We start from the raw sequence: 10,474 nt of genomic DNA, 5'->3' as shown, positions 1-10,474 counted from the left end.
TGCATTGACCAGACACGTCTCCTTTCCCAGACCCCGCCATTCCTTGAGAATACAGATCTTGTCAAAAGTTCATTTCAAATCTCTCAACATGTGTTTGTACGTCCTGCCACCTCTTCCTTTTCTCTCCTTCCCCAACATGGATGTGTGTTCAAAAACCAGTAACATGAGAGTCAAGGGTAAAATGATGTTGAAAGCAGTTAGCATCTCACCTGGGTGAAGCTCATGAATAAGGAATGTGACAAAGCAATATTCCTTTCATTCATTCCAAATGGTTTCTTGATCTAGCCTCTAGATCAAGCAGGTAGGTCCTACTTTACACTTTCCTGGGAGAGCCACTGATCCAGGGATGGGGGCTTGGAGGAGATGGCTCCATTTCAGAAAAACTGAAGAGATGTTACCTTGCTCAGCAGTGACCTCCATACATACTTCCCTTTCAAAAGCAAGCAGGGATTTGTGTACCATGCGTTACTGTAAAGTGACAGGATTATAATTGTCACATGCAGTTCATCAAACCAACTTCAAGGTCACATATCATCCAGACTCACTTTCCACAGTGACCACTCATGCTTCACATTCCACATTTCGGCTTCCCATTTCACACCATCATTCCCTGTTTTGTGTGTTAGTACTTTTAAAAGAGGTTTCTTACAACTGATGAAGCGTTATGGTTACTTGAATCTTGAGCACATAAGTCAGATATTTTCTCTAAGATTATTCTTTGTCATCTTCCTGAAGAAAAGTTATGTCCAAGGAAGACAGGCCCTCTGGGTCTTCCAGAACCTATCCATCTCTCCTTCTGGAAGAGTGCTGAATTGCTATGGGCTTGAGGATTCTTCTGTCAACTTGTTCGAGCAAGTCCTGTGTTTGGCCAGTATCAGCTATTGACAGGTGGGCGTTCAGATGGACCTTGCCAGAGATCACTGTAGATTCTGCTCAAGTCCTGAGGGAGTTCCAAGGTCAGGTCCAAGAAGACGGGGAGGGGAGGAACAGATCAGGATGAGTCTCGACTCAGAGCTTCATTCTTGGCTGGTGATATGGACAGTATTCCAAGGAAAGTTTTCACACGGAGCCCACCTCTCTGCTTTTTCCAAGGCTTCTGGTATCACTCTCTTTCCTCCTCCATTCCCTTGGACACTTACTGCTTCCCCTCTGCTGTTTTGAGGCGGATCTGGGGCTAGGGCTGATCTTATTGCAGATGGAATTAAGGTCACATTTGTCCAAGAGCCAGTGTTGCAATTCCGGAACTTTAAGGACCTGCAGGGGTTCAAGACGTTCAGCCAGTTGCTTGGGAATTGAGTGTGCCTTGGCACAAAACCCAATAGTGGTGACCAGGAGTCATTCTCTTCTCTGGCAGTTTTCTCCTTAAGAAAAAGAAGAAGGAGAAGGAGAACACTGTGTCTTGATTGCATTGTACCTATATTAGCAAATGCATATCAGTTGAAAAAAATTATATATAAATCACCACCTAAGAGCTAACTATGCAAGACTTTGATGCTTAGCATTTTCTATCATCCACCTACCTACATTTTCCAAACAAAAATGGATCATACCCTGTGTGTTTTCTTTAACTATGGACAAATATGTGACAAAAATTCTTCTTCTTGTGCTTAGTTGATTCTGCCATTGGTTCTGTGATTACAGGTGTTCACCCCTCGTATCTGATGAGAACCCTCATGAATAAGGTTTCCAAGAACCCATCTTCTGATGAGAACCCTTATCAGAAGGAAAGATGTTGTGGCAGAGGTAAGGAGAGTTAACAGAAAGGGCACAGCTGCCCATAAGAGGCTGTCCACACTGTGGTGAGCTATTTGTATGCACGAATTGCCTGTTTCTGGAGATCCTGTGATCTCATAGTCCTCACATTCCCCACCTGCATGCCCTTCTAGAAACCTCCTCAACTACAGCATTTCCAGGACAAGGAAGCCTGGCCAGAAGCAGATACTGAAGTAATCCAATAAGCTTGCCTTTTCCGTCTTTTTGTTTTTTTTAAGTCTTGAAAGTGACCTATTTAGAAATCTATTGATTTGGCATATGCTGAAACCAGTTGATTAAAGGTAGCCAGTGATCCTAATCCATACTGTAATGTGTTTCTACATAAATTTTTTTCCCATCTCAAGTGTATTTTACTGTGAATGAGCCTCAGAATGGACGGTGTTCAGGGTTAAGCTTGGTGGGCTCGTGGATCTGAAGTCAGGTCATCTTTTGCATCAGAACAATCAACCTGAGCACTTAGAGTTGGGTTAGCCCAATAGGGACTAAGAGTAGCAGTCTGAAGTGAATTGGGAAATCAAAACATGCTTGTAAAGCTTCCAGGACCGACCAGACTCAGGGCTCTAGTCTGTGATTCACTCTCTCTTCCTGGCGTTTAGAAATGTGTCTTCTTGTTGAATGCCTTTTACCTGCCAAGGCTGGGTCCTCTCCTCTAAATAGTTGATGGATGATTCATCAGTTTAAAAAAAGGGAGGGGGACGCTTAATGAATGGAAGTGCTGTTATCGGTCTTTACATTTTACATTATGGTAGCATCTCTTGTTTCCAATCATGCCGACAGAGGCAAGGTAGTTTCCAGGGGCAAACTGGACAGCAGGACTGTGGGACCTCATCTTCCCAAGTCAAGCAAGGGCCTGTGTAAATGTTTGAAGGTTGAATCTGCTCAGCAGTAAACCGATTCCCTCCAGTCATCACCACCACACGGACCCTCCAGTGTGTGCCGTTGTTTGCACTTGTAAAAGTGCTTTCTTGCTACGGTCCCAGGAAGGACAGCAAGCACCAGAAGCCCTCCGTCCTGGTGGAAAACAAATGGAACAGCTAGCACCCCAGGGTGGAATGGAGAAATCCCTCAGAGGCAACAGAGAGGCTGGAGTTGTTTGGAATAGTGGACCAAGAACTTGGCACCATAGAGGAGAAGTTTATTGGTTCCACAGTCAGGAGATAGAGCTGGATGGAAAAGAACAAGATGTCCAAGAGAGCCAGAGTGTTGTGTCCTGGAGAGCTGCTCTGCCAAAAACCAGAAGTTTAGGGAGGACTATGGTCACAGGTGGAAGGAGACAGGATACAGACTTCTCACGGAGCAGTCATTGGTAGGAAGGACCGAGATTTGAGTAAAATGAATATGGGTATCCCAGCTTTTGGAAAGTTCATGTGACACCACTTCATTTTTACAAAAGACCTAATGCTAGTACCTATTTTCATTAACTGAAGGAAATTCAAGAGGATTTTTGATTTTATGAAAAAAGGTGAAAATCAGCAATAATGAAGAATTCAGCAGTGGTTTGCAGCGAACAGTTATAAAGGTAGCATGCACCCTGACTGGTGAGAGGAGCGCCATCCAGCTCCTTCCCCGGAAACCACTTTCAGCTGCCAGAGTCTTGAGCTGTATCTGAGCATCTGTGCTTTATCTCAATTTATTTTGTGCATCCATTAACAGGATATACCCTAAGGTATCAGAACAGCCTAAAAGAGGTGATTTGGGGGGTCTTGGAATGCTCAAAACTTTTCCCATGTAAGTTAATGCCAGTTGCTTCTTTGCTGTATTCTCTTTCACCTATGGAAGTTTTTATAAAACACTGTACTTTTGGATACTGGGGAAAACTTGTCTTAAGAGTTTGGGGAAGCCGAAGGTAACTTGTAAGAAAAGTGGAAGACGGGAAGTATAGCACATAGAGATGTGAATACCTAGCTGGAAAGAACTGTACATCTCTGGACAAATGTCCTTGTAGGATTCCCCTATAACACTGTCTTCTTTGCCTCTTACATTCTCTGTCCTCTGGATGAAGGATACTTTCAGAAGACTGTTGTCTTAGTGAAGGGAAGCAAACCCCTTCCATAATTCTTATCCAGAACAATTTAAGAATACTTCCTACAGGAAGTTTCTAAGAAACTAAAAACATCTTTTTTGAAACTAAAATTTATTTTAGAAAATTCCCCAACCATTTCTTCTTTTTCTTCCCTCGTTTCCATAGATCAAAGTGCCTCAAAAAATTCTGAAATGTTATATCCCCATACAGTATTTTAGACTGCATCTAATGTGGTCTAAAATAACCTACCTGAAAAGCAGTGTGTATCTTGCCCTTAAATATAACCTCATGGAGATTTTTAAAACTGTGTTCTCATAGAAATTGAAGAAGTGTGCATTATAGACATCACTGAACACAAGAGGGAACTTATTGCCTAAATACTGGGATTTCTGCACACTTAAGATGTGTATCAACACCTGCCAAAAAGAGCTGAGTTCCTTCCCCTCTTACTATGCCATCTGAAAATCAGCTTTATAAGGCTGCTCCTTGTTCTTCCCTTCACTACTTCTTCCCCATCCCCCCCACCCCGCGCTTTCCTTCTTTCTTACTAACAAAATAGCTTCAACCTCTGTGACTTGGTTAACAACTAGCTGATAACTTTAAACAAGGCATTCATGGTATCTTTCAAAGTCTGGATTTTGTCAGATAAAAATTTTAGTTTGGGGCCCATCTTCAGTGCTCCTGATACTGCAAAAACCAATATATATTTATCACAAAAATCTTGCAATTCCAGGGCCAGGAGAAACCCTTGAGAGAAACTCTTTATATTTGAGCAAACCCAGATCCAGGAGGCAGAAGTGACTTTTCAGAGTCACATAGAAATCCTGTGGCAGAGCTGAGATCAGAATATGGGTTTCCATCAGCCAACATGGATTTGATTTTCCAGTATGATGTATTGGACTTGATTTTAACAGCAACAAAATTCAGGTTGTCATTAAATTTTCTCATCTCTACTGTGTTCATTTCTCAAATAGAAACAAAAAGCATCTTTTTTCTCAAGCCACTCAGCACAAACAGAAATTACATCTCTCATTGTATTGTTAGATCTAACGCGATTAGATTTAAATATTAATTGCATATCCTATTGTCTCCTGGATTGAAATGATTGCTAATAAATTTTTGAGATCTTCTTGAGTGATTAGATAACATTAGGTTTAACAGCTTTTTTTTTAAAAATTTTTAATCGTCACTTGAAACTTCTGAGGCTCTCCAATGGATATTGGTTTTTTTAAGTAAAGTTGCTTGTAAAGAGTCATTTGTGAGTCATGCCATTAATATGCCATCAGAGATAAAGAATGTTCCCGTGTGTTGTTGCATCATATGTGTGGCTTTGTTCTTTTGTTCTTCCTTCCCCTCAGTCTCATGCTGGGAATGCGGCTTTCTTAGGAAAACAGCAGTTCACTCACTATGCTGTCTTAGCTAAGACTCAAAGTCACCTGAGCACCAATGCCAGCAGAGTCTTGGGAAAGCCACTGATAACCACTGAACTCTCTGGGGCAAAGTTTTTCAAAGACCAATTGGCTTTTATCCCCATGTTCTCAGCTTCTTGTCAGTGAGACTCACTGTGCTAGATGAGAGGAGGGAGGCAGACCAGGAAGAGTTTCAGGAAGCCTGGAACTCAGAGGGAGATGAACAAGACCCTGAACCCCAGGCTCCATGCAGAAGCAAACACTCAACAGACAAAATCAGCATTGATGTATATCCTCAGGATTGCCCTGGATAACATCCTGGTGAATATAAATTCAAAATTACTTCTAAAACATGCAAAGAAATAAGTCACGACAAGGAAAAGCAGCAAATAACAAACAACAGAGTGAGTTCCCTCAAGTACTTCAATAATTGTAATTACCATATACAGACAATGACGTAACTGTTTTTATTTGAAGAAATGAAATACTATGAATGACCATAAACAGGGGACAAGACAAATTTCTAGGAATATCTTTTAATAATCAAATTATACAAGTTACAACTGATAAAACAAGAAACTCAGTAGATGGGTTACGAGTAGATTAAATACAGCCGGAGAAAGAATTGCAAAGCAGAGAAGGAATTGGCCAATGTTGAGCATGGAGGAATGAGATAAAAAATGTGAAAGAGGGGCGCCTGGGTGGCTCAGTGGGTTAAAGCCTCTGCCTTCGGCCCGGGTCATGATCCCAGGGTCCTGGAATCGAGCCCCGCATCAGGCTCTCTGCTCGGTGGGGAGCCTGCTTCCTCCTCTCTCTCTCTGCCTGCCTCTCTGCCTGCTTGTGATCTGTCAAATAAATAAAACAACGGTCATTAAAAAAAAAAAGATTCTTAAAAAAAAATGTTAAAGAAAGGTGAATATATACAAAGTATATAGGAAGAGGGAGGGAGAGGGAAGGAGAGAGAGGGAGAGAGTATCATTTTCAAGTTGCAAGAGGGGAAAATGGAATCAACAGCAACAAACTTATTCAAACAGAAGGGAAAAAAAAAACACAAAGAATTAGCAGGGCAAATAGAAAGCACAAAGTAAGGTAAAGATGAAAAATAAGGCTTCATATATAGTAACTGCAGTAGATTAAAATGACCTAAGCTTCCCACTGAAAATACAGAGTTCCAGTTTCGCATAATTAAAAAAAATCTACGATGCCCTATTTAGACACAATTCTCCTAGAGCATGGGCATACAGCAAGCTAAAAGAGGTAAGGGCTACAAGGCAAATACTAAAGGAATCTGGAGCAGTTATAAAAATAGAAAAATTATTACTAGGTATAGTAATGCTCACTTTATATTTCTGTAACAATCCTGAGTTTGTGTTATCCTAAATAACTACAAAATATATATGGCAAGTACTGAGAGACTATAGAGAGACCCTGAGATATTCTCCACCAGAATGGAAGGTTGTGACCTCCCTTTCTCGTAACTAATGTGTCAAATAGACCACAACATTAGTATAGAGATACAAGACTGGTCCAACACCACTTCACAAACTCTGTTCAATAGATGTCCAGATATCCTGGCATTCAACAATGGGGAAATGCACATTGTTCTCATGTACAAATGGATTATCTATAAAAATTGAATATGCAATAGACCATAAAGAAAATTTCAGAACTTAAAAATTTTTTAAAAACCACATCTTACAGATTATGTGCTTTGACAGCAATGCAAATTAGTTAGAAATTAAAATACACATTTCTCTAAAATTTAAAGCCCCCTGTGTTCCATAGATGAGGATATCTAGGAAACACTGGCTGAAATCCAGTTTAATAGTTATAACGAAGAGGAGGAGGAGAAGGAGAATAATTTTTCAGCTGCAGGAGTTATCATATGCCTTCATCTACTAATAACCTATACCATTATCATCTAGCATTTAATGCATCGTCAGCATTTAGTGCAATGTTTCATATGTTCATTTTACCATACAATTTTCTACTCATGGAATGACTCATGGGACCAGGGTTCTGTGGAACACACTTTGGGAAACATTGTTCCAAGGTTCCCCTGAGGTTAACTTCACATAAACCATATTATTTCTATTAACCCTATTTCACTTGCTTGGACAGCCACATGGACGGATATGACATCTGACGTCAGAATCCCTCGTCTGATCAAATCACACGCCAAAGTTGCAGATGAGAAGCATCACCAGACCTTCGACAGCGCATTACAAGGAACAGAGCAGAAGCCCTTCACCAGGACGAAGCCAGGCGCAGAGAGGGATATTTGTGTCTTAAAAGTGTTCTCATCTTTCAAGACCCTCGTGCTACTCAAATCTGCGTCAAAGCTCTGAGACCCACTGTACGATCCCTTAAACTATTTCTCAAACTTGTCAGGACAACCATGACTCTCTTGGGTTTGACCTTCATCCAAAAGCCCCACTTTCTAGACAGTTAAGAGACCTGACTTTCTTTCCAGCTCAGTGAGTCTGTGACAGGACGATGAATCACTGTGCGGTTGAAGAGTTAATCTATTATGTTGCCTGCAGCACTAAGCTCTTTCTGCCCCTTTCCGGGGCTTTCTCACATACCCTCCCTCTTGCATTGAGAGAATTCATTAGTTCTGCTTTGTCAGGGGCTGTGTTAATGAGCAACCAGATGGATCAGAGGGACAGAAAAGCAGTGAACCCCCTCTGAGGATGGGGCAGCTCTGAGCAGTGTTTTTTGTTTTGTTTTGTTCTGTTTTTTTCTACAGGAATCCAAACACTCCAGGGTAAGAAATAAGCTCACATGTCATGAGTTCACTTAACTGTGTTTTCATACATCTGAGGAGATATATATGTGTTAACTCAGGGTAGTAATTTTTAAAAGTTGTCCAAATGGGGCACCTGGATGGCTCTGTGGGTTAAGCCTCTGTCTTCCGCTCAGGTCATGATCTCAGGGTCCTAGGATTGAGCCCCACATCGGGCTCTCTGCTCAGCAGGGAGCCTGGTTCTCCCTCTCTCTGTGCCTGCCTCTCTGCCTACTTATGATCTCTCTCTCTCTCTGTTGAATAAATAAATAAAATATTAAAATAAAATAAAATAAAATATTTTATTTTTTATTAATTGTATTAACTTATTTATTTATTTATTAAATTAATTTTATTAATTTCCAAAAATTCTTGATAGTCCTCCATCCAAAAGATGGAGCACAATTCTCTTTCCCATGAGTGTGGGTTGAACTTAGTGACTCATGAATGAATAGAATATGGCTGAAGTCAAGGGATGTCACTTCTGAGATTAAGTTACAAATGGAAGTTGTTATCCTCTCTTGGGTGTGTTCACTGGCTCTCTCTCTCCTACAACTCTTACTCTAGGTGAAGCTGTGTCACCAGCAGTCCATGGAAAGGTCTGCAGGGAAGAGAGAGAATCCTCCTGTGACAGCCACATGAATGATATTGAAGGCGAGCCCTCTAGTCCCAGTCAACCTTCAGAGACTGTAATCTGTGTCAACAGTATTACTGAAATCTTGTGAAAGAACCTGAGCCAGAACCACCGAGCCTCAGAAACTGTGAGTTCATAACTGCTTATTGTTTTAACAGGCTAAGTTTGGGGTAATTTGTTATGCAGCAGTAGATAACTAATATACCCAGTGATCAGAGCTGTTGAGGGCATAGGGAAGCCATTTTAGGTAATGGATATCTACTTCAAATGCCTGGGGCCGTATTGGTCTGGCAGGAAAAGGAATTCCCTATAATTAGAAGGCTCACTAACTGGAAAGGAGGTAAGGATAGAAGGAAGCTCATAAGATATAGGAGTGGTCCTGCAACTCAGCTCTCTACCAAAACCAGACCAAAGGGTCAGGATCCTGGCCATATGGACGTAGTTGTGGGGTGGGCAAAGTGTCAGGCATGAGACGGTGTTGGCAAAGGTGTTGATGCGGATTGTCTTATCTGCGACAAACCCTAGTGTGATAAGGGTGTGGAGGAGCCTGAGTACCAGTGTTAGGTTTGGTTGGCTGGTGACTATGGCTATGGTGGTGATGAAGAAACTGAACCAACTCCAATGGGCTCCACCAAAGCTTTGCCTGGGGGTGCTGGCAACAGTGGTGCAAAGAATTTTGCAGCACATCAAAAGGAGTTGGCTCATCAATGCCTAGAGCTTTAAGCAGGATGGGCTAAAGTCTGGTGTGAGTGATCTTGATTTCTCCTTCCCACAGAGGATGATAAGTTCACATTTGAACAGGTGGATTGGAATTTCAAAATTAAAACCTAAGGCGTACCTATTCTTTTAAAATTGGGCATTACTAAAACATTAAGAAACTAGATGTCTATATCTTTTCCTTTCTTTTCTCTTTCTTTTCTTTTTTTTTTCTTAAGATTTTATTTTTAAGTAATCTCTACACCTAACATGGGGCTCAAGACAAGAGTCACAGGTTCCACCGATCAAGCTAGCCATGCAGAAAGAGACCTTTCTTTATCATCTCTCTAATAATTTATTTTGAGACTTCTTGAAAGAAAAATAAAACAGATTAGAAATATTTAAAGATCTTAAAGAACAAAATTTTAATAACTACTGCCACAAGATGTGCCCCCCAAATTTCTATTTCAGGAAAACTAATTCTGATGTAGTCTTGTAATGTTTGTCTGAATAAAAATTCAACATGGAATCAGTTTTCTGTTCCTGATGGGTTCATTGTTCAAGTGACATCAAGGTGACATTGTAACAATATTTTTTCTGAGGAAAGGAATTGATTCATTGTTTTAAAACCTACTCCAAGAATAGATTTTCACTAATAATAGAGTTTAATTAACAACAAAAACATAGTGACATGACGCTGTGTGAGAATAGACGGTAAAACTAAAGGAACAAATTTATCTGTTTCTTCAACAGATGTTCGCTGGAGGTCCGCCATCCGTCAGTCAGTGTATGAAAGACCTAGAAGGTGAGTTGTAAATAGCTTGAAACTGAATGTTTGTCAGGCGGAAGGCAAGCATAGCAATGATGAAGATGCTCCCTGCTGCTGTTGAAAGCTAATATTACTCAGTACTTTATGCCCAGAGCCAGGCTAAGTACTGCACAGTCATTAGCTCACAAAATTGTTACAATAACACTATGAAGTTGTTACAACTCTGATTCTCATTTTGCAGATTAGAAAAAGAAGCTTATTAAATTAAATTAATTTTCCCAAAACATACGTATAGACAGGGGCCTATATTGACAAGCAAGATCTGATTCCAAAACCTGTGTTTTCATTTCTATATCATCAGAAGAGAGAGGAAGGGAGCTGTGTG

Source organism: Mustela nigripes, chromosome 3 (genome assembly GCF_022355385.1).
Source record: "Mustela nigripes isolate SB6536 chromosome 3, MUSNIG.SB6536, whole genome shotgun sequence".
Taxonomy (NCBI): domain Eukaryota; kingdom Metazoa; phylum Chordata; class Mammalia; order Carnivora; family Mustelidae; genus Mustela; species Mustela nigripes.
The sequence above is the reverse complement of the archived record's forward strand: the minus strand, read 5'-3'. Positions refer to the sequence as shown.